At 41.8% G+C, this 25,534-nt stretch overlaps 1 long non-coding RNA gene across 2 annotated transcripts in view; it reads right to left on the bottom strand.

The window, feature by feature from the left end:
* The window catches only part of LOC142442567 (uncharacterized), a 39,012-nt gene extending 16,206 nt beyond the window's left edge, over positions 1 to 22,806 (bottom strand). Inside the window, exons 1-4 of one of the 2 annotated variants that reach the window (XR_012783437.1) lie at positions 22,744 to 22,806; positions 19,782 to 19,976; positions 16,142 to 16,268; positions 10,426 to 10,504 (exon numbers count right to left, since the gene is read on the bottom strand). This is a non-coding gene — a long non-coding RNA (uncharacterized LOC142442567). Of the gene's footprint in view, positions 1 to 10,063; positions 10,505 to 16,141; positions 16,269 to 19,781; positions 19,977 to 22,743 lie in introns of those variants that run through there. The other variant, XR_012783436.1, reaches the window with a different exon arrangement.
* Between the last annotated feature and the right edge of the window lie 2,728 nt (positions 22,807 to 25,534).

The following is a 25,534-nucleotide window of genomic DNA, read 5'->3' as shown; positions in this document are numbered from 1 at the left end:
TAATGACATTATTATTGTGCCCTTCACACCTAAAACACTCAGATCTGTTCTAGGAACAGAATCCTCAGATCTCAGAAGTCATGCAACTCCATTTATTGCAATATAGTAAGTGGGCATTGCAAATCCCCCACTGCTCTGCCGATGAAAGCCAACGCGATCCCAACCCTGCAGCTCTGGAAGTGCTCCTGGATTCTCAGGAGTCCCCACTCAGTGATCATGACTGAGCACAACACATACAACATGGAGTCTGTGCTGAAAGGGGTTTTTCCTTGTTGCTATTTTAAGAGATGATTTTTTGTCAAGAACCAGTTTGTGTGCTTGGGTGTGAGTGAGAGACACGGTGAATATGTGTGATGGTTTTCCTGCCCAGGATATCTGTGCTTGCAAACGTTGAGAGTGAGGTGCAGCTAGTGGAGTATGGAGGCACCTTGGGACAGTCTAAGGGGCCTCTGAGACTCTCCTGCACTGCCTCTAGTTTGCCCTAAAGTAGCTAAGTCATGATGTAGGTCCACCAGACTCTGAAGAGGACCTGCAGTCGGTCTCAATCATCAGTATCTGCGGGTAGTGGTGGTATATAACACAAAGACTTTGTGAAGGGCCAATTCACTATCTCCAACGACAATTCCTAGAACATGTTTCACCTGCACACGAACAGACTGAATTTCCAGGACATGCCTTTGTGTTACTGTGCTACCATCACAGCGAGGAGAATTCAGATTCAACCAGGATACAAGCTCCCCTACAGGGAGAAAACAGGTCCCCAGGTGGCGCTCAAGACCCACAGAGCACAGGTCTCAGGTCCAGGAGCAGGTGCAGATAGAGGTTCAGGGCTGCTTTCCTGTTGTGGTATTGGTGTTCTTCTCCATCTCTTCGTTTCCCTCAGAGAATCTCTCTATTTTAATACCATGCAGTGCCTATCCCTGAAATGTTCTACATTACAATAATTGTATTATAACAAGTAAACGTTCTGTACAAAAGTCATTCTGTTTGGTGTGGATGAAAATTACTCAGCCACGTGGGTCTCAGAATCAGGGTCCAGAAGATAATCAAGGAAACTCACAGCTCCAAATGTAATGTGATTTAGAGAAGTGGAGCGATTGGGTGCTGTCAAAGGTTAGACTTTGAATTGGATCAGAAAGACTGGTTATTCAAACTCTCCAAATAGTGCCTGAAGAGAAAGATGGTGATGTGCTGTTGAAAGGACAGAGAGCAGAGGCTTCCATATAATTCCCCACTTGTGACATTGAGTTCCAGGTTAGAGTTATGCAGCCGGCTAGGTAGGGAACGAACCACATTAAAGCAGAATGTGCCTCCTTTCGTCAGTGGGAAGTGTGCAGGTCAGACTCAGCACTGGTCTGAAGTCTCTTTCTGTCTTTATCTATTTTCTGTGTCTCTTGTTCATCAAGATGATATGATTCAGGAATGTTTATGCTTCCCAATGCAAGTCTGTTCACATTCACATTCTCAATATTGCCATGTTCATGGAAAAGGATACTCAACACCAAGGATATATCAAAACTACACAATACTGTCTCTAAATACCATGTAATTGTGATCCAAATGACAAATTAATCCATTAAGGAAATGGGAAATAGTTCCTCATTTTATATGGAGAATCCTAGGATAATCAAGGGACCCCAAAAGATTGAGATCAAGGTAGGGGCCCTCACACAAACTAACCTGAAAACTATTCCACAGCCACAGCAGTCAAAACAGCCTGGTACTCGTACAGTGAAAGGTAAGTTGACCAATGGAACAGAATAGAAAAATAACAAATAATCCATCCACACAACAGACAACTGATCTTCACGAAAGGCCAAAGGGACTTTATAAGGGAGAGTGACATTCTGTTCAACAATGATGCCGGCACAATTGGATCGTCACCCTCAGAAGCATGAAAGACAACTGAAACCTCAGCTCATGTAAAAATAGAAACACAAGATGATCAAAGACAGAATGTCAATCCCTGCGCTATAGAGACCATTTATAAGGAAGTAGGGACACACCTAAGTGGCTCCATTGCAGGACGTTCATACACTGTAAAACAGAGCAAAGGAAGCACACACAAAGAAGACAACATGGATGAGGGTGACCTTCTAAAATCAGACATTTATGTGCATCAAGAGAGTAAAAAGGGAACTCAAGCAATGAATAAAAAGCTCCTGTAATTTTAAGCTGCAGAGTTGTATGTCTATTTACTGTACAATAGACTACCAGGGAAAATATTATTGCATTTTCCTTGGACATATTTTCTATCATTTCCACCTTTCAGAATTTTGAGAGATACAGTGTACCTTGACTAAGTGATTGACCAAAACTAAACCAGGAGATGGGGGACCGCAAAGCAAACCCAGAAATCTGAGTCTAGAAGAGCTCAATGTGTTGCTTCTTCGGAGTGCAGGGAGCACTCAGGAGCTCATTGAGAACATGTGTACCAAACCTGTTAGGAAAGTGATGTGCACATGGATAATGTCATGAGGGTGTCACTTAAGGAGACCCCTACTAACCACTGCTATGAAATTATCTGAGACAATCATGGCAGTCAAATTCAGAGATGGAAGTGGCTTGAACTCCTTGAACTCTTGTGCAGCTATATCACGATCTCAAGCTTAAATCGGTTAGAAAACCACCAAGAGCAGATGGTGAGATGGGGGCTTGGTAAAATGAACAGGATCAAGTGATGCTCTGCCAGTGTGCATATGAAAAGGGAACTGACACAATGATCTCCAAACGAAAAATGCTAGAGTGTCCTGTGCTTGGACCCCTGGATTTTGGTGAAAATCATGTGTATTCGTTTCAAAGCATTTGCTTATTCCCTTCAGCAAATTCTGGCCCAAAGAAGTCCAGGTGACCAATACTGAATGCTTGGATTTCCCCCCATTGAAAAACATATATTAATTTGGAGATATAAAGAGATTCTAATTCAGTAAATGGGTGGTCTCAAAACATAGTCTGGGGACAATATTTTATACTTTGTTATTGAGGCAGACTAGCAAAAGAAATTCCATTTTTGTAAGCTGCTAAGTAACTTGCCCATTCCTCCCTCCTATCTCAGAAAGTTGACTGCTAATTGGTCTTCTTGTTCTCCCTCCCCTTATGGGAAATTCTCTGCTGGTGATTAATTTTAGCATGTGCTTCCATAGGTTCTGGACACTACAATTAGTTTTGACTATTCTTCAATATATCATTTGTTCTGATTCAATATTGCTCCCTGTGATGTGATAATCTGAACGGTGTAGTTAATCATGTTATGGTAACCAGGATGTTATAGTCAATTTTGGTATTGTTTCATTCTGATAAGGAATGTACCGTGTAATGCATACTTGGTCTTCTTGAAGTTACCAGAATATTATAATCAATGCTGTAACTTGTAAGGCTCCTTAACCCTAAAGAATAGTAACATTGATTTTGCTTTCTGCTTCTATTCATGCTAGCTTAAGTCTTAAACAAATGACAATGGAGTTTTTTGCATTGAAAAGATGGACTGAAACGTGGACTTAGGACTTCAACCAAGGACTCACTTTTAGATTCTAGCAGTCCAGTTATAAGTAAATAACGACTCATAAATTATGAAGACATTATAGTGGCTGCCATTTATTTGAACCTGCAACATTATGTAGAAAGAATCTGAAGGGGTTTCTGTTCTAAAACTGCATGGTTAGAGATAGTGCCACACCTTCTAGAGTCAGTAATATGAACAGTTTTCAAAAATTAGACAATCCTTGAGTTTAGGGAATAAATGTAAGGTGAGATCCATGAGCATTTGTGATGGGGCTGTGTCCAAAACACAAATGGAGAGGTTGTCCTTGGTTGGAGATGCTCACACTTCGATTGAACCAGAGCCCCCTGGGTAAGGGACATTTACAAGCGTGTCTGAGCTCATTCTCTAAATTTTGAGGATCAGTTGTATGGATGAACCTAACTTTAGTGGAAAGTGCCTACTGGGTCTCAGGAAAATGTCCTTTTGTTGAAGATCTAAAATACTGCACTTGGCTTTTCGTTTTACTCTGATTATTTTCTGAAAGGATTATATTCCATCTACTGCTCTACTGAATCTTTATACTTGAAATCAAGACTCGACTTATTGTGCATCATTTTGGATATTCCAGCAAACAAAGGTGTGTGTGTGTGGGGGGGGGTGTCTATTCAGAATCTTACATTTTTAGACACTACACAGTTAAAATATTAACTTGTCTGAAGACCAACTTTTCTTGGTGGCACATTCTTCCCTGAGACGTTATGGCACTTGAATCTCTTTACTTACATTGAGGTTGACCTCATTCATCAGGCTTTGGGATGTAGTGTGGATATTGCTTGTAGGAGTGGTGGGGTTGGTAAAGACCATGGCCCAAGGTCAGAAAAATCCTGGCTAAATAAGATTAGTAGCAGGACTACTCCTACTGGAAACATTCTTTCAGAGTCTTCAGATTATGTGTGCATAAATAAAATGCAGAGCTAGGAGTGGAGACTGTTCTTCAGGCCCAGCAACTGGTTTACCCTTTTCTGAACTGCAGAATTTTGACTGAACAGAACCCTCCACCACAATTCATTACCTCAGACTTTCATGAATTTCTGTTGGACGCTGCAGTGATTCTCAGAACCCAGAAATCTGAGGGGATCTCCTCCAGGGTGGAGTGGGTGGGAATTGGAGCTGAAAGGCTTCATTGAAGAGTTGGACCTTTGGGTCATTATCAATCCTTGGAACAAATTTGGTATTCGTGTTTCTAAAAGATGTTACTCTCACACATGGAAAACTACTAAGGACTATGAGGAGGTTAATTAAGAGGTGTCAGGATGTACAGGAAAAAATGGGTCTTGGAGAGTGTGAAGACCGAAGATGCTTTAAACAAACATCATATAGAAACCCAAGGAAGGGCAGGGGCAAAGAGGGGCTGGAAGGAGAGAACACTGGGCTCAGAAATTCTGGGCATTCTTTGACTTTTCCCACACACCTCTTGAGAAAAACCTTCTTTCATTATAGATTAACATGCATATGAGTTAAAGCAAACAGTTACCCTACAATGGGCTCATAAGGAAGAGGGGAGTCTGATCTCCATTACTTTCTGATTATAAGGACAGGGCTCCCTCATATGCAAATTATTCTTCAGACACTAAGGTCAAATTCACCATTGGTCTGGGAAAGCTATCAGTTTTCTGCAGACACGGGTGTAGGTCTCTTGGGAAAGCCCGGCTGCGGTCTGAAGATACTATTGCTGTGTGTTCTTCTGTGCCTGGTGACAGTCCCCCAAGGCAGGAGATTCAGATATCTGACCTGGGTCTATGGGGATGTTTTTGACCTCAAGTGACTGACAGGGACCATCTGTGTTTGCTTGCAGGGGTCCTGTCCCAGTGCAGCTTCAGGAGTCAGGTCCAGGATTGGTGAAGCCTTCCCAGAAGCGGTCCCTCACCTGCACTATCTCTGGTTTCTCCATCACAAGTATTGGTTACAGCTGGAACTGGATCCACAAGACCTCGGGGAAGGGGCTTCAGTGGATGAGAAACATATGGTATGATGGTGACACATATTATAAGCCGTCCTTCCAAAGCCAACTCTCCATCACCAGATACACATCGAAGAATCAGTTCTCCTTGCAGCTGAGCTCCGTGACTGCTGAGGACACAGCCATGTATTACTGTGCAGGCAGCACAGTGAGGGGGAGTCAGTGTGAGCCCAGACACAAACCACCCCTGCAGGGAAGACAGTGGGCAGGAGGGGGCATGCAGGACCCTCAAAGCACAGACACCCAGCCCTAGACAAGCCCAGATGGATGACACGGAGGATTTCCTGTTGGATTTCCTCTCTTAGCTCTCAGCATCCCCAAGGATGGCTTTTCTTTTTCTCTAAATTCTCTCCTCACTGAAGGCTTGAAATAAGGAATTAGCATTTTCTGTAGCAGTACAAATACTAAACCTGACTCTGATCCTTCATTGTCATCAACGATCTTTTTCTTTCTTGACAAGCAGGTTAACATTATCATTCTCATTCTGTCTCTTAATCTAAGTTTGTTGAAGGGTCAGGTCTCTGGAGATGTCTCTCTGCATTGCTCCCTGTGGGCTGTGGGTAGTGATTGACTAAAGATCTCTAGGTCTGAGAAAATAATTGTGGTGACTTCTGGGCCTAAACTTGTGACTTGTCTTCAGGGATGCTTGCTACCCATTGTCTCCCTTGATGCAGAAACAAAGCATATGGAGACCCTTGACAGCGGGAACAGGTGCACTGGAGTGGCCTACCTGCTTGGCGGAGTCCTTTGTGAGACTCCTCTTTGGAGTCATAAAGAGTCCACATTCTTTGGAAGGACACTTTTGATTTTAATAATAGCAAATGTGTCACGAGAGGAGGGAATTCCAGACTAATATCTAAGAATTCTCTTCAGAATTGAGAATAGTGAGACTTCTCACATATTTTGAACATGTTATTGGGGAACCAGTCCCGAGAGAAGAACATCCTGTTTAGTAGAGTGTCAGCAAAACAGAGGAAAATGCTCAGTTAGATGCACAGACAGAGTGGCTGCAAACATGGTCTCAAACTCAGGAGCAAGTGAGGATGGTTCAAGACTTGGCAGTTCATGTGTTTCTTCTCTGGTGCACAGTTATGGTGAGTAAAACTGACTCAAAAGCTCCCAGCAACATCCCTGATGAAGTGAGGTACAGAACATTTAGACTAATTCTGGTTAGCCCAGTAATTAACAAAAATAACTATATATGATAGCTTTTTATATTCGAAAGTGATAATTTAATATATAAAATTCAATACATATACCATTCTTATTAAATTTAACTATATGACTATCAAAAATTAGGAAAACAAAGTGTAATAAATAAGTAATAAAATGATAAATAAAGATGATATATAAATATACTCTCCCTGATACCATAGTGGATGCTACATTGGAATGCTAAGTACAAGAATAGTAGTTCAAAATCACATGCAATCCAAGGGAGAGCTATAAGGCTCTAAAAAGATGTCCCAGGATTGTAAATTTTATCATTAAACTCCAAAGGGGGGAAGAATATCATGGCTTAAATTGGGAGATTCTGGTGTGCAGAAAGCTGTGGGTGACAGTGAAAACTCAAAACACTTACAGGATTTACACGGTTTATAAGTCTCCAGAAACTTCCCTCTAACCATAATTGAGGAATGGGAACAACCTGGTGCTCAGACTGAGAACACTGGAGAAGGGACTAAATTAAAATGGCAAATCTGACTTGAATGATTAAAACGTTATCATTTGATCTCCCTTTTGATACCCTTTGTGCTTGATTTGGTTTTTAATATTTTCAGTGGGTTTTTTTTCCAGAGATAGGTTTATTGATACTGTATTTTGTCATTGTTGGTAATCTTTTTGACTCCTGGTTAGGTCTTTTTTTATATTTAAAAATTTTTGAACCCCAGGATGGGTGAATCTACAGAGACAATAATGAGAATAAGGGTTGTGGGGGCTATGGCAGGGGATGTGGCAGGTAAAGGGAAGTTAACATAAAAGATTTCAAAATGAACAGTGTTTTGAAACGGATTGTGGTAACGATTGTACAACACTGCTTAATATGACTGAACTATAGAATAGTATGATGTTTGAAATAAATGCTCATAAAATGTTTTTAAGACAATATTAAAGGATCTTAATAGATAAACAAATGTTTTAGAATATTTTTATTTTGAAAATATTTAAAAATTACTTTTATAAAATACAGTTGCACATTCAAAAGGGAGTTCAAAATTTATATATTTTATAATACATATTTCATAGGAAAATGTGTCAATTTCTGAATGAAAGAAAAAGATGTCTGGCAGCTTGAAACAACCCTAAGGAGCAGTCTCCTCAGTCCTAGAGGGTCACTGTGAGTGTGGGTTCACTTGCTGCCAGTGGGTTATGGAATTGTGTTTCCAATTTGTATCTTATTTTGGTTGCGTTTCTCCAGTAGTTTGTTTTCTGTGTTTTTGGTATTTTGTTTAACCATATTTAATATTATTGTCAGGAATTGTTCTATTTTTCCATTATCTTGGTCTCCACAGAATTTTCTTCATGGCATTCTTATTTTATTTATGCCCTTTCATCTGTGACATCACTTATGATATCATTTATAATATCTTCATTAAGATGTTAATGGTTCACGTTGTTTATAATTTATTTACTCAAAAATCCTGTCATGGAGAATTTTACAATCGGCCCCACATCAATTTTAGAGCATCGTCCCCTGCCCCGCCATAGGTAAATTGCCTCTAAGATGGTTTATGCAATCACAATCTGTCCTAGTGCTCCCACCCCCTCCCATCTTCATTAGTTACTCCCCAAATCCCGCTTCCCTCCCGATCTTCCCCTACCTATTCCTATAGACCCTTATAGACGTTATTATCAACATGCATCCGCTCTACCTGTACTTCACTGCTGGGAGACCCAACAAAAACAAACAAACAAAAATGCGCTAAGGTGGTAAGGGTAAAAACATAATAGTATAACGACAAACATACAAACAATGTGTAAGAAGGAAAAGACCACCAAAAATATTAAAAAAAACAGGGAAGAGGTTTCTGTCATAGAACTGGTAAGAAATGCTTGCGCCCAGAACAAATTCAAGTCTCATCTGTTTGGTGGTCCCCTGGCCGAGTGTTGAATTCAACCTTGCATAATCAGGATGACCATGGTCTCTGTCTGATAGTAAGGTTGATGGAGACTCTTGCCTGTGACTAGAGCCATCTGCCAGTGGCTCCGTCTGACCAGATGCTCTGCAGATGGGTTTGGGGCTCTCACCATCCCCATAGGCCTCCCCAAATTGGGTGTTCACAATGTGTGCTCTGATGCTCTTCTCCCCACTGTACTGATGGTTTGTAATTGCCATCTTTGGGTCACACGAGCTGCTGTGCTTTCTCAGTGTGGAGTTAGAGGACTCCTTGCTTAGATGGCTGCTTGTTTGAATACAAGCTTTTAAGTCCGCAGACACTGTTTTGATTGATAGACAGGCACCATCTGGTTTCTTCACCACTTTTCCGTAGCACCCTTATATCAAGAGATCATTTCATTAAGCGGAGGATCAAGCAGGGCCATGATGTAAGAACGGATTGTTCTTAAGCTGGGGATAGGATTTAGTGCAAGCTCCAAACCCATTCCTTGATTTATTCTTTTATTTCCTTTTATTTGATAAAATTAAAATGATTTAACTTGGGAACCACTGCACAGGTCATATTGTTCCATAGTTCAATTCTGTCAAAACCAATTGTGCAATTTCTTGCATACTCCTACATGTTTTCCAAATGATAGGGCTCCTTCCTAGACTTCTTGAAATCCTTTCCCTTTTGATCCTCCCCCCTTTGAGCACCCTAAACTCTTGTTATACTTTATTTCCCTTCGGGCTCAACATCCCTAGGTTTCATTTTCTGAAAAATAATAAAATAAATCACACTGCTTCAACACGGTGAGCTCCAATGGCGGCACACCTGTGAGACACAGTCTAATGTAGATGAGTATAAGCAGACGGCAACAGGACAGCCATCACAGGGTTGCCAAGATAATACTTGTCTTCACACAGCACACTCGCTATACCAAGACTTGTTTGTTTGACAACCAATAGTACAGAGCTCTTGGTACAGCTGTTTTCTTCAACCCCAGACATCATGTGTTTTCCAGCTTAAATCCTCAGGTTACAGAGTCTGGGGTAGTATCCAGTTCCCCCAGTGGAGTTCCCATTTGGGGATCTCACAGATGCAGCTCTGCAGCATGACTTGTACTCTGAGAGTCAGGATTCAGTTTCCCACTGTTCTGTGACATCTGGTCTGGCTTCCCAGGTAACCCCAGAGCCCTAGGTCAGCTCTGCTATCCCAGTGCAAGTCATGAAATACCCTTCCTACCTGTTGATCCCAAGAGCACCTGCAGTCCCTCCTTCCCTCACTTGGCTGTCAGCTCCCCTTTCCCATACCCCAACAGACACACACTTAAGTTCACCCAAAATTGACTGTTCCATCCCCCCTCTTCAGTGCTGCCCACCCCCTACCATCACTAAGCCTCACCCCTTTGAGAGGGCCACCACCCTTTCCAGGGGACCTCACCCCAGATCCATATTGCTCCCACTCAGCATCCTGTCCGCTTTGCCCCCACCAATGGATCCCAGCTACCAGGAGGTCAGGAAGTGCCCTCTGGCCAAATGACCTCCACTATACTTACCTTGAACAGAGGATTTGCAGTTCATGGCACTGGTCCAGCTCTTTCCCAGGCGATCTAGTTCCCACCCAGAAGACCTGATGGCCGCAAACTTGAGCTGTGCCCTTTCTGCTACTTAAAGGCTTGAAGATAAACAGACATCTAGCTGAGAAGCAAAAAAGCCCACATGGAAGAAGCACACCAGCCTGTGTAGTCATGAGGTGCCAAAGGGACCAGGTATAAGGCATCATCCCCCCCCCAAATATATATATACACACACACACATACATACCATAGTGAATGAAGGGGCAAGTCAGAGTGGAGACCCAAAGACCATTTGTCGGCCACTGGAGATCACCTTGCAGAGGGGTCTAGAGGAGGAGATGAGTCAGTCAGGGTGCGATGTAGCACCGATGAGAATTCAGCTTTCCTCTAGTTCCTAAATGCTTTCTCTCCACCCCCCATCCCCCAACTACCATGAACCGAATTCTACCTTGCAAGTCTGGATAGAGCAGAGGTTGTACACTGGTGCATAAAGTAGCTGGAGAAACAGGGAATCCAGGGTGGATGATACCTTTAGGACCAAGGGTGTGAGGGGCGATACTGGGAGAGTAGAGGGAGAGTGGGTTGGAAAAGGGGAACCGATGACAAGGATCTACATGTGACCTCCTCCCTGATAGATGGACAACAGAAAAGGGGGTGAAGGGAGATGCCGGATAGGGCATGACAAAATAATAATCTATAAATTATCAAGGGCTCCTGAGGGAGGGGGTAGCTGGGAGGGAGGGGAAAAATAAAAGACCTGAAGCAAAGGACTTAAGCGGAGAGCAAATGCTTTGAAAATGATTAGGGCAAAGAATGTACAGATGTCCTTTATACAATTGATGCATGTATATGGATGGATTGTGATAAGAATTGTATGAGCCCCTAATAAAATGTTTAAAAATAATAATAATAACCTCAGGGAAAAAGTTGACTTGCAGGGGTGCTAAGGCCCCACAGGAGCCTGGATACAGACTGCAGTTAGAGCTGCTGTGCTGACCACTATGGGAGCTCCACTGCCCGTGTTTTGAAATCTGCAGAGACAACTCCAGGTAACACTCCCGACCAATAGTCTGAATGCTTATGACCAGAGAAAATGTTACTGTGTGCCCCACAGAAGTTGGAAGACAGTGTAAGCTGAGGAAACACCTCTCCTGTATGTGATGGGTTGCTGTCAGCAGGGAGCTCAGAATACCCATCACCTACATAGGGTACTAATCCATGTGAAGAAAAACGACCTTCTTATGATTTCTGTGGTTTCCTGTAACCTCACAAATAACCTTGTTGTTAGGAAACACTTTTATTCCAGTATTAAATATAGAATATAAAAGTATCTTTTATTCTTTCCCAAATATTCTGAAATGTTATAGGGGAAAGGAGTTTTAGGGATGACATATACTTGTTTCCCTACATGGTCAAAGGAATGACAAGATTCAGGTAGGCCTGGTCTTGATTCCATTGCATGGTAAGCATAGAGACTGTCTTTAATTTCACCAGATCATCTGTGTACTTCTGATGGTAATGGATGTAAAGCTACATTAAACTTAAAATCTGCACAGCTGTCCGCATGATTGGTAGAGGGAAGACCTCAAAGAGAGGGCTGTGTTCTCCCAAGGACTCCACCAGCATCACTTTTCTAGTGTGAGTCCCAGAGGCAGGGGCCCCATTCAGTCCTTTCCACCTTTACATACCATGCACCTCCCACACGCAAATGCCTGACAAGAACCCAAATGAAAGCACAGCATGCATGGACTTAAATTCATATTCCTTCTCACCCGGAGAGCATTTTCTGGGTGTCATGAATCTTATCCACATGAACACGAAGCAAGTGTGGGTTTTCCTCTTTCTGGTAACTCAGGGTGGTGAGTGGTTCAGGGAGTCAAACATGAAGTCTGGGAGTGCAGTATCCGAGCACATGACTAACTGGGTTTCTATGCCCAGCTGTATAGGCCCAGGTGCAGCTACAAGAGTCAGGCCCTGGACTAGTGAGGCCCTCACAGACCCTGTCTCTCACTTGTGCTGTCTCTAGATTCTCTTTAACCAGATAACATGTAACCTGGAAAGGCTCCAGTAAAGGGACAGGAGTGGATTGGGGTAATATGGGATAATGGGGGCACAAAATATAATCCAGCTCTCCAGTACTGAGTCAGCATCACCAGGGACACCTCCCAGAACCACATTTATTTAAAACTGAGCTCTGTGAATCCTGAGGGCACAGCTATGTATTACTGAGCAAGTTACAGTGCTGGGAAGTCAGTGTGAACACAGACACAAACTCCGTTTCAGCCGAGGCAAGGAATGAAGGCAGTGAGGCTTTCCTCTCAGAAATTGTGGTTTCCCCACCTTGTCAGCACTTCTCCAGGGACCACCTTGCATAGACTCTAGGGAAACTTCATGCATCTGACCATGCCTTCTTTTCATTGGAATAGGTTTTGTCTATCTTTCACCAGGCAGATTTCAGAGCACTATGTATTGTTCAGACCTCAGTGTACAATTCAGATACTACCTACTGTCATTTGTTGTCAAAGTTAGAAATATTTAATGCAGTAAAAAAAGATCACATTGAGTCTCAAATTTTGTCCATACCCTCAGATATATCTTCATTTTTTTCATTCTAATGTATACTCACTACTGCACATTGTGCAATAATTTCCTCTTAGAACACCCTAGAAAATATTGTCTATGCCAATACTGTTGTTAGGAGACAAATAATTATTAAAAAATTCTCAAAAAAACGAATTCAAAAGAAAAAAGTACAAAGTAAGGTAAGGTTCTTGCTTCATTTTTCTGCAGGTACATATCTATTTTTCTGACATCATTTATTGAAGATGGCATCTGCTTCCCATTTAATATTTGGGAGGCCCTTATCAAAGATCAGTTGCCTGTATGCTGATGTTTTTATTTCTGGGTCTTCAGCTCTTTTCCATTGGTCTGATTATCTGTCATTATGCCAGTACCACTCTTGACTACAGTGGCCGTAAAGTATGTGCAAAGTTCAGGTAGAGCAGGCACTCCAAATAGCCTGATCTAAATACTTCCCCTTTCCTTTGTAAAGAATGCAACCTAAATCCTGTGAAATATCTTTATTGTCTTTCAGCCAGATTTTTTTACCAGTATTTTATTGTGGCATATATCTCAATATCAAAATCTATATAAATAGCTATGTCTGTAGATTATACTTCCTTGAGCTTGTGCCCTTTCTGCTACTTTTTCCAAGTGCAGTGGACTTAGAGGTTAAAATCCTAATGTAGTTTACTGACAGAGAGAAACCAAGGAGGTATTTGCGAAGTCACTATATTGCCAGAAATTTCCTTCTGCGTGACATCACTGGTATGTGATGTCATATGACTACCAGTGGAGAGTTTCCCATCTTGACTGAATTTAATGCTTTTACATTTTGTAGATTTACGTCAAGAAAACTTAGAAACACAGGTAAAAGTTTGTTACACACTCATTACAGCTACCTGGTAACTACCCTACAAGAAAGCATTGATGAGACATGAGCTCTTCAATTTTTTAAAAATACATAAACTGGTGAAAGAATGCAAGGCCTTTTTATTTCTGCTCTTCAATTACACAACTGTCCTTTAGGACCCAACCAGAGGGCATTTAAGAGACAAAGTGATAATTGATACCTTGAGTGACAGCAACAAAGGGAACCTGATTGCTTTTAAAGCTAGGCATCTTTCAGCTGAGTAGAAGAAGTCAGGCGCCTGTAGCAGCTGTATACTAACAACTTACTGGAGGGCAGTTGTGGGGAAAACTCTATGTGGAGATTGTGCATTAGCAGTTCTAGCTTTGGGGCTTGTGGAGGCTTTCTGCCAACACTAGTACTGGTCTTCCAAGTCCTGTATTCAGGAGTATAGAGATAAGGCTGCTTACACTTTCATCCAGGTTCTGTTTTCCACAACAATGAAATTGAGGGGAGAAGGGATAAAGGAGAGCTGATATCAAGGAATTCAAGAAGAAAATGTTTTCAAATGGTGGTAGCAATTGTACAGTACTGCGCCATGTAATTGAACTATGGGAAGTTATGATATCTATAAGAGCTCGCAATAAAATATTTTAAAAAATATATTGAAAAATTTACATGAATTTTTCAGCCTGACATTGATCAACCATACAATCATGTACACTGATGAATGTAAAATTTGGGGAAAGTATCAGTAATTGGAAAATGTGATCTTAGTCACAGAAATGACACACAAGTTTACTGATAAAATTTTGAGACTAATGATGAATTCATAGCAAATTCCTTACTAAACACCAGAAATGGAAACTATACATATGGAGCTTTCAGAATGGAACAAATGAAAATCAAATCAACCACATCTAAAAAAAAAAATTGGTGGTGACGCTTATTAGTCAAAACACGCCCATGGGTTAACTGTGGAACGGATCATAAATTGCTCAAATCCAAGTAGAAGCTATCCAAAGTAGCTAGAGCACAAAGCTTAGAGACTAAGTAAAGAATAAACTTGAGGAATAAAAGACTGACTGAAGACTAATGACAGAGAGCAGATGGGATGTGGGATGACATGAAAGCCAACTTCCATATGGAAACCAAAAGGCTACTCAAAAGACAGAAAAGAAAAGAAAGCAATATTGAATATACTATGCATTGTTTGAATAACTAATAAAATCTATTGGAATATGTTGCAAAAATGTTCTTTACAAGCAGCAACGGTCATCTTTCGTGTATTGGACCTGTTAAGAAGGGGTGGGCCTAAGAAGACACACTGTATACTAAGGAATCTACAGCAAACATGTGCTTAATGAAAAAAGCAAGAATACACGATGTTAAAAATGCCCTTTCCACTTAGAAAATTACTAGAGGAATAGACAACTTAAAATAAAAATCTTACAGGTACAAAAATATTGAAGGTACAGTGCTAAAGTATGTTCTAAGCTGATAACAATTTTCTTGTTAGGAAGATGATTTTAGATACCTAAAAATAACAGAAGTCATAAATGTGTTTTAACAAGAGGAATAAAATATGGAGAAACATGTCTGTTAAAGAATTCCAACAGAGCAGGCAATTTGACCATCTCTCTAAGAAAACAGAAAGAACAGATATCACCTGCATGAAGAAAACTTTAAAGGAACAGGACAACGAATGAGAAAATGGACACCAAAACCTTTAGAGAAACTCCAAGGGGGGAAGCTAAGGAAGCCCAAAGGAGACCGTTTATGGTGGGAGCTCAAGATGCAAGACGGTGCTGCATACTGCAAATGGCAATCCATTCTGACTCAGTAGGGGAGGAATGTGCTGTATTCAGAGGAGTTATAAATTCAGAGTTCTCTGTTTGGAGAGAGGCGTGCAAGACAGATTTTCATAGTAAAGTGGAAACATAAAAGAAGGGAAAATTTCAGAATGTTAAAGAAAATTATGGAAGCAAACATACAATAGTGGAAAACAAGAAAATGGAAATCTAATCTCATAAGAGCTACAGGTGTACTTCTCTCAACATCTAGGACAAGTGAACTCTCACATTCAAAGTAGCACACACTTTTATGCATTTTTGGACCCCTATCATAGATATGAGGCCTTCTCCCTGTTGAATCAACTACCCCAGCCAATTCCCCTTAAGGTATTTTGACCATGCCTCTGAGGAAATTCCATTATACCTTGCGTCAAATACCAAACACAGTTCTCTTGTTTCAATCGAAAGGTTCTGGGTTGACAACTCGATAACCTGTTTATGAGAAATTACTGAATCTTAAGACACCAACATTAATGTAAAGCTTGTAAAGTCTGCAGAATTTTGTATTTTTAGGAAAATAATGCTCAAAGGAACAAAGTAAATAGTGTTCTCTCAAGGGCAGAAGACCTAACCCACTAACCTAGGATGAGACAATGCAATGAGAATCTACCTCTTTGAGAATACCACAAACACCGCAAAGTTTTAACATATAAGACAGGAAAAGCCAGTGACGAGGTCAATGACTTGAGAGTTCTCCTCACCAATGGAAACCAGGTTGTGATAGTTCTCCAACATCACATCCTGATACAGGGTTTTCTGAGCAGGGTTCAGGAGCTGCCATTCCTCCCGGGTGAACTTTACAGCCACATCGTTGAATGTCAGTGGTTCCTGTAGTAAGGGGAGTTTATTTAATGGAGTATTTTACACTTGAAGATTTTAAAAATATATCTTACAATAAAGAAAGCAAAACAGTAATAAAACTGTTGCGGTAGCTCATTCCATAATGTGTCATTAACTGAGGACATGGCAGACAATATTTCACCTTGTTTCTACATTCACGACCATCGGCCCAGAAAACTAGGCCTATTTTTAGAAAGATCTCCAGTGTTCTGAGAAATGTTTTCAAATACATATTCTCCAGGTCAAATAATGTGCCCCTTACAATAGCTAGCTCGACATTAAGGAGCAGATTTAAAGAAGCTCCCATAGTAGATGAATCACTTCTGTGCCTGGCTACTTCACTATGCCAGAAAGTTACCTGGAGGTCAGAGCAATCAGGTTCTAGAGCCAGACCAACATAAATGTAGCAAACACCTGGGAGGGCACAGGGCCGGTTTCAAGTCAACTAACACTAGGTTAAGATGGTAACTCAGCATCTTGATTGTTTATAATTTTACCCACTTAAGATATGACCCATTAACTATGTACATGCTAACTGCATGACATGAATGCCTTATGGAAAGATCTGTAAGCTCCATTATATATACCCATTGGAAAATATATTCACTCCCTCAGGTCTGACATGGGAAGAGAGCCCCTGTGTCCGGCTGTCTGCTCTCTGTCTTTTAATATTTGCCACAACTGCAATGTCACTCCGAGGATAACTTTTGGAGTGTTGGGGACCCCAGTGTCCGAAAATAATGCACCCCCTCATAAAATAAGAATTTCGTGGTCCAGTAACATTATTTGAATGTTCTAGAAATAGCTCAGCTTTATAATCACTCAAAGTAGATAAACACCTGTTTGTTATTAAATGGAATTAGGGTTTCTAACGGCATCACCATTATAAGAGGCTCGGTACCTTTAGTGGCAACATGTACCGGGAACAGTGCAGATGGGGGCGGTCAAACATACCTCAACTCTCCAACATTTTCTGTCAACACTAAAAAAAGACAGTCCTTCCACACCACTCTGTCTCACTTCTGGGTTTGATAATCTGTTGCTGTGGTCACACAACACTCAATAGATCAAAGTGGTCTATTAATGAACAAGGTACAACTCGGGATCAGGAAAAAGAAGCCATAACTCAGAACCAAGATCAGAATGTTCACAGACATTATCTCCCTTCCTAAATGCAGAACAACTTTCTAAGTTCTTAATGGCCACCTTAGGACAAGCTCCTCTTGACAACCTTAGGACAAATTCTCTCAGCCACCTTTGGACCGAATTACCTTAACTTTAATTGCAAGGTCCTCTTGAACCTGCCATCTTTCACTACATGCTCCCCAAGGGGGTCCTCCTAGTTCTGTTGGGTGGATCTCTGGAGCCTTCCTAACCTTGGCTAGGCAGGGAAGGTGCTGGTTGGCCCAATAAGCCATCATATTAAGAGGCAGAGAGAGAACTGCCTGCAGGCATGGATTGAGAAAGACAGTGAGGCATTATCCTGTCATTTGAGCTGCTGATTTGGGGTTGTTAGCCGCTGCAGCCACACAGTTCAGAAGGAACCCATGGATTAGGGATTTGCAGCTTCCAGATATTCATGAGCCATTTCTTTGAATGACAACTGCGAGCCGCCTGTGTGAACTTACTTGAAAGTTTCCTCCACTCCATGAGCCAAAAGCTTGTTGGTCTGACCTTCCCATTTGGGTTCCTCAGCCCCTGCAACCTATTATCGGACCAGATTCAACAACTTCACCTTGTGAGGCAGTGTACTGTTGTCCTGGTGATCTGGTTCATCAGCCTTTGCAAACACATCAATGAGGAGAACCTTCCAGACCAGCGGTTCTCAATCTATGGCTCTCAACCCCTTTGGGGGTCTAATGACACTTTCACAGGGGTCTCCTAAGACCAGTGGAACACACATATTTCCAATGGTCTTAGGAACCAAGATACCGCTCCTCCTCTATCTTTATCCAGGCAAGTCCACTCACATGCAGATACGCCCACATATGAGTACCGGGTGTGAAGACTATTACCCATGCTACACATGCTTCAAAACAAAATTTCATTTTTTTGTCATTAGAAAGAATTATTTCACAACATAATGACATATTGTTTTGTGATTAATCACTATGCTTTAATTATGGTCAATTTGTAACAATGAAAACACATCCTGCTTACATTATAATTCATAACTGTAGCAAAATTATACTTATGAAGTAATAACGAAAATAATTTTATGATTTGTGGTCATAACGTGAGAAACTGTACTAAAAGGTTGCGGCAGTAGGAAGGTTGAGAACCACTGCTCCAGAGTGATACCTGACCTATGGATTTGGGACTCACCAGCTTCCACACCTTGAAGAGGGATTTATTTACTTGATGGCTATTTAGTTTTGTGAGATACAGCAGGGCAAATCATGGAGCATCCTGAAGCTCTACCTCATAGGGACAGGTCTACTGCTGGTCCTGCAAAATGAACTGTAATACTCATGGATCAAGAGCTATACCAATGAAGATAATGACCAGGGCACATGGGACACAGTGACAGAGCCAAAAAAGAGCTTTCCAGCCAAGATTGAGGAACAGGCAGGCAAAAACCAGAGGACAATCTCAATAACGCGCTGATATAGATGAACTGATAAAGATGGAACAAAGAAATGAGCCTATATTCAGAAGGCACAGTGTCTGAGAGGGACACAGAGAACAGGCCTGCTCTGAAGGAGCGCAAATCTGCCTACATGTTTCCTTAACATGAATCCCAATGTCTATCCTATTGATTCTGTTAGCAAGTTACATTTTGTTACTTAATAAAACTTGTGCCTGTGATTCTGGACTGTAATTTCTATGTGGCCACTGCAAAAAATTAATGATCTGCGAAGGAGAGAATTGTGTAAATATAACTGCTGTCAGAACTGGAAACCCATTGGAGGGTAGATTTACGTTTAAGTTCTGCCTCACATGAATCAGGGCTGATGCTGATGGATGGTTCTCTCTCCTACATCTCTAATTAGAGGAAGTGAGAAGCCATCAACCATTTTAAAATTAGTATTCCTACAAGGCCCATTTCAGAGGCATTAATGAGAATGCTGCAGTTTGGGATATTATTCAACACCACCTTCAGAAAGAACCATTATGGAAACTCACTCAGACAAAAAAAAAACCCGTGGAATAACGGACTCTCCTAAAGAAGTGATCTTATTTCTCCTTAAAAACTTAGCATAGTGTTAAATTTGAATGATTCTCATGGGTTGGCCATAAAATAATGAATTATCAGTTGAAAGCTAATATCATCCAAAGAATCCTTAGTGATGTATTATGTTCAATGTCAGTAGTTTAGTGTTATTCCTGTGATCAACATATTCCTAATCTTCTCCATCCCAATGTTGAAGTAAGAGTAAAAATTCATCTCTAACTTCTACTACTTCAAATTTCCACTATCCAGTGAACTGAATCAGTATTATACAGGCTTCTACACTTCTAGTAAGTAATACAGAAAAGGAAAAAATGCATCAGAATTACCTGAGTCTTGGTCATTTTCTTTGGTCCTTGTAACACTGCCAGCAACTGGGATGTTCTATGTTTTTCTTATCTGTATCAGCTCCAATGATGCTCATGAATTTCAGCCTCTCAGGAGGACATCCCAGAAATAATAATACCCAAACCAGGCACTTCTTCCTTCTTCCTCTAAGCTGCTGGTTGGTGAAAATCTGCAGGCTGATGGGAGGATACAATGTGAGTAGTTTAGGTCCAGATGCTGTAAGTGTTCCTGTCCATCTTCTTAACACAGTCCCCAATACTGTTAACGGTCTCCTTATTGAGTGACAGAAAACATCTTAATACCATGAGCAATAAAAGCTAAAACTCATAATTTTCAGACTTATGTGTAAAAGATGACTTTATAATAAATAGAGATTGGGTAATCAAATACACATGTCAAAAATAAGAAACAACCTGGACCGCTACCTCAAAACACATGAAATATCAATTCCTTACTGTGTGACTCTCAAGGAGAATGACAAATCAATGAACCTTTATGATGATTATGTTAATTAAAGAATCTGGAAAATTTGAAATGGGCTATATAAAGAACTATTTAAAACTGAATGCTGTTTTTCTAGAGCTGTAAATTCTACAATCACTTTAGAAACACTTTAAAACTCACCATCAAGTAGAGTTACACATATAAGCAACGATAGGACACAGAAGAACGGTTCTATAGTGTTTCCGAGACTAGAGAGGCACTACAGGCAGCTAATGGGTTAGCAGTCCTACACTTAACACTTGTCAAAAACCACAGCTCCATATTAAACACATATATCACCTATTAGTTTGAAATTCATATATATATATGTAGAAGTATACATTCCCCCATAGTGAGTGCACTTTTGAACTCCAAGACAAAGAACATTTTTATTGTAGCATTATTTGCAGTAACTCAATGCAGTTAGTTGCCTGTAAATCTTTCTAGTGATGGCCCCTTAACTCCTTCCAAATATTTAGGTGGGTGTGTCATCCGTCAATGTGATTGAGGAAAAGGAGATCTGGTGGCATAGTGGTTACTGTTGGGCTTCTAACAGCAAGGTCAGCAGTTGGAAACCACCAATTTCTCCTAGAAAGAAAGATGGGATTTCTTCTTTCACGAGTGACATGGCTTTCTAGTCCACTAAAGAGTGACAGTCTTGGAAACCCACATGGGGCAGTTGTACCCTGTCATACAGGCTCGCTATGAGTCAGTGTTAACTTGATGGCAGTGAGTTTGGTTTTTTTGGTTTAAGAGAATTGTGAAAATTGCCAAACAATAGATTGGTACCCTTGAGACTTGGGGCTATGCTAATAAACTGCCTGAAAACCCAACCTGGTAATGAGTCACATTGGACGTCTGTTAGGTTTAACTGAGGCATTTCTCAGACAGAAATTGGGATCTCACTACCATCAAAAAAAAAAAAAATGAGAGAGCCAGGAGAAGGGGCCTTTGGATCTCAGATTCTTGCATTGAAACTCTTCAGTGTAGAAGACAGAGAGCTGTGACACAAGAGAGCAAGTGATGGGGAGAAGCAGCAACAGAGACATGGTGGCAGCAGAACCAAGAGACTGAGACAGAGCAGTGCAATTGCCAGGCCACGGAATAAGAGAGCTGAGTGCCTCTGGGCAGGAGGTTAATACGTGAAGTGGCATACATCTGAGTATTTATCTGGGGAACCAGATCTGCCAACGTACACAGAACTAAAAGACCTTTGTAACACTTGCCCATTCAGGACAGAAGCCAAGGGGCTGCAGGGCCGCACTTTAGCTGCAGGTATGGCTGTCAAGATGCTGTCCCAAAGTAGAACTGTATCTTGAGTTATTTAGGATCCAAATTGTGTGTTAGGGAACAAAAGTTACCCCTATGGCAAATATAATTTAAGGAGAACATTTACTGAACTTTAAGAGAAAACAAAACACACACACACACACACACACAACCGGATGGATAAGGGAGACCACTAGGACGAGGTCAAAATAACACCTGAGGATTCACAGCCTGGACCCTGGATAACAGGGCATAGAACAAAAGGCATGTCACAGATCATGACTGGTGGTAGATCAATACATCACAGGTACAGGTGGGACTTCAGAAGCAGGAAAGGGACCATGACTAGGACATGTACCTTATTCAATAGAAGAACTTACAAGACTGCTCCAGGACCTTTATACAAAGCCAGTCAAGCAAGACTCGACAATGTCCCTTGTTCTGTCCTCAGTAAGGTGACCTCCATCAGGCATACACCGAGGCAGGCCCGCGGAGAGGGCTGGCTGCAGAGGAGTGCGGGCAATCTACTTTCTCACGCATTCTTCCGGAGGGGGAGATGATCTATATCCTTGGTTAATGATCAGAGAGAATTTAATGGCGGCTTAATCAAAGTGGGGACGCAGCAAATGGACACTGAGTTATCACTGTCATCAGCAACCCAAACCTAAAACCCCACTGACTACCATCGAGTGGATTCCGATTACAGCGACCCTTTAGGAGCAGTTGGACCTGCCCCGGGTGGGTTCCCGAGACTGTAACTCTTGACAAGAGTAGAAACCCTGCTTTTCTGTCCAGATGTGGCTTGTATTTCTGAACTGCTGACCTTGCAGTTAGCAGCCCAATCTGTAACCACTGAGGCCACCACTTTTTGCAAATTGGAGCGCTCAGAATTTAAGAAGCTCTAATACAATTATAAGCGGTTGTCCATCCAGTGAATTCTGTCGTTCAGGGAGAGGTGCAAAGCCCTCTGGCCCTGACGCGCAGGACAGCCCGACGATTGTGGTGGGCGCTCTCCCTGTCGGACCCCAGAAAGCATGGCTCCCGCCTGCTGCCCACCGAGCTCCTCTGCTCCGCCTCGCCCTCAGGAGCCCGGGTCCTGACGCCGCACGTCGGCGCGTCGCTCGCCCTGTTTCAGAGACAGAAACACACTTGTTCTCCTCTCTCACCGTCGTCCCGACAACTTACACTTACTTCCCAAAGGCACCACCGCCCCGCCGGTGCACAGGACCCTCCTCAAACTCCCGCCACAGCTCCTGGACAACCGGAACGCAGAGCGTGACTATGGCGGCCGCCGAGGGCCGAAAAAGACGCACTTTCGGCCCCGCCCTTCACAGACTTGATGGAAGCCGCCATGCTTAGATACTATCCGTACAAAAGGAAAGCATGTGTGCGTTACTTTCCGTAAAAGAGGAAAGGGTGGGTGGGTGTATGTGTATGTGTGTCTCCCACTTGTTCTAATTTCATACACCTTATTTGCATGGCCTTACCCATTCTTTTATTGAGAAGGACAAAGCAGTGGACAGAAAGGCCATATAAAAGCAATCCATCACTCCACATTGGTTCATGAGGTTAGTCACTCACTTTCAAATATAGATGCAATCTTTCCGCTGTGAAATATCAACTAGTTTTGAAATTTTATTGCCTGGGATCCTTTAAATTTTGATTTCACGGATTTTCATATATTTTTTCAACATATATATGTATATATACGCACATACACAATTCCCATTATACTTTACATTTTCATTATATAGTCATAGCTATAAAACAGGAAGTCTTGGTCTGAGGATGTTCAATTTGGTAGGGTGGTAACACATGTCTAGGTAACACATGAAATGTGATCAATATAAATAAAAAACAGGATTGTAAATTTTAAGGTTTGTATTTTTAAATCGTCACAAAGTAGTGCCATTAAGTTATTGCTAATTTATTTAGGAATGAAAACTGAAAAAAATTTAAGGAATTTGTAATAACCTGTGGGGAGATACGCATTTATGATGTAGCTTAATTATTTGAGTAATTCACAGTGGAATAGATTTTCAGTCAGCATAAAGGTGATTATTATAAGCTGGAGGTCAGATATACCACTACTGTTCTCCAACTCCTTCACTATTTCTAAACCCAACAGTTCCCTGTACTTTACTCCCTGCTCAGCTGGGTTTGACAACTCCATCCACTAGCTGTACAGACTCACACCACACTCACAGGTATGTAGTTAATTGGAGGCTGGAAACGGGTTATACATTGGGATAAAAATTAATTTGAAATCAGGGGCTCAAGTGGTAAGAGAATCCTTTGAAAATGATGATGGTGGCTTTTGTGTAAATGTGCTTGACACATTAGAGGAACATATGGATTGTGATAAGAGATGTAAGAGCCCCCAAAAAAGGTATTTGTTGAAAGAAAAATAATAATTTGAAAGTAACAAGATACAAATTGTATGTAGTTGGCTAACCAGGGGAGCTTTCGAAGCAGATAAACCTTGGAACAGAAATATTCCCTGTTGATACAATTCTTGATCAGAGCATTGGACAGTTTTCTGCCAGTGGGGTCTCTCTGCTGCTCACTGGTCTAACTCCAGGTCAGTACAGCATTTCTGCATTTGGTCTCTGCACTAGCAACCTCTCTACTGCTATGTGACCTAGCTCACAGGCAGTGGATAGCAGATTTCTCAGCCCTTACCTGCTATCTACATTGGGTAGCTCAGGTGCCAGAATCCCTGCCATCAGATTCTCTGCTACTAACTGGCCTGGAAGATCTTCTAGTCAGACCTCTCCACTGTACTGCCTCTTGACTCATTACCTTTCTGCAATCACGGGATCAGATCCTAAACAATTATGTTTACAGACACGGTATCACATTGGTGACCATTCTGCTTACACACGACTCTGTGTTATGGTCAACCTACTTCCCAGCCAGCATGCTTTCTGTCATTCAAATGACTCAATCACAACCATCACACATTTGTTGTTGTTACCTGCCATCCAGTTAGTTACAACCCTATAGCGAACGGTACGCAACAGAACAAAACACAGCACGCTCCTGCGCTTTCTTTACAATCGTTCCCATGCTTCAGCCCATCGTTGTAGACACTGTCAGTCCAGTTCCTTGAAGGCCTTCTTCTTTCCATACCCCTTCACTTCACTCCAAGTTAGACAGTTTGTCCTTTGAGCAGTCGCCAGTACTTTCAACTTTCTTCTTCAGGACCACAATTCAAATGGATAGATTTTTTGGGGTCTTCCTTATTCAATGCCAAACTTTTAAAACTCACACATGTAAATCATCCTTCAGGCACTAGGTTAAAATTTCACTCTCGAGCACTGAAGGTTGTCAGTTATCTTCAGCAGAACTCTAGGTCTCTTGGCAAAGCAGAGCTGTGTTCTATTGCTCTGTGTGCTATTGCTCTGTTCTCCTGTGCCAGGTGACAGTTCCCTAAGGTGGGAGATTCAGATATCTGACCTGGGTCTATAGGAATGGTTGTAACTGCAAGTAATTGACAGAGACCAATTCTCTTTATTTACATGAGTGCAGCCTCAGCAGTCGAGACCAGGATGGGTGAAGCCCTCCCAAAAGCAGTCCCTCACCTGCACTGTCTCAGTTTTCTCCATCACCAGTATTTCCTGCTGGAACTGGATCTGCCAGACCTCAGAAAAGGGACTGCAGTGGATGTGAGTAATATGCTATGAGGGTAGTACAAGTTATAACCCATCCTTCCAAAGCCAACTCTCCATCACCAGAGACACACTAAGGAATCAGTTCTTCCTGCAGCTGAACTCCATCAACGCTCAGGACACAGCCATGGATTACTGTGCAAGGAGCACAGTGAGGGGATGTCAGTGTAAGTTCAGACACAAAACTCCACTGAAGGGGAGACACGGGCAGTAGGGGGCGCACAGGACCCACTGAGCACATACACAAAGCCATAGACAGGCACAGAAAATGACAGGGAGGATTACGTGTTAGAATTAAGGCTTCCCCTCTT

The sequence above is a fragment of the Tenrec ecaudatus genome, chromosome 3 (genome assembly GCF_050624435.1).
Source record: "Tenrec ecaudatus isolate mTenEca1 chromosome 3, mTenEca1.hap1, whole genome shotgun sequence".
Lineage (NCBI taxonomy): Eukaryota > Metazoa > Chordata > Mammalia > Afrosoricida > Tenrecidae > Tenrec > Tenrec ecaudatus.
This window is presented reverse-complemented; position numbering and strand designations above follow the sequence as displayed.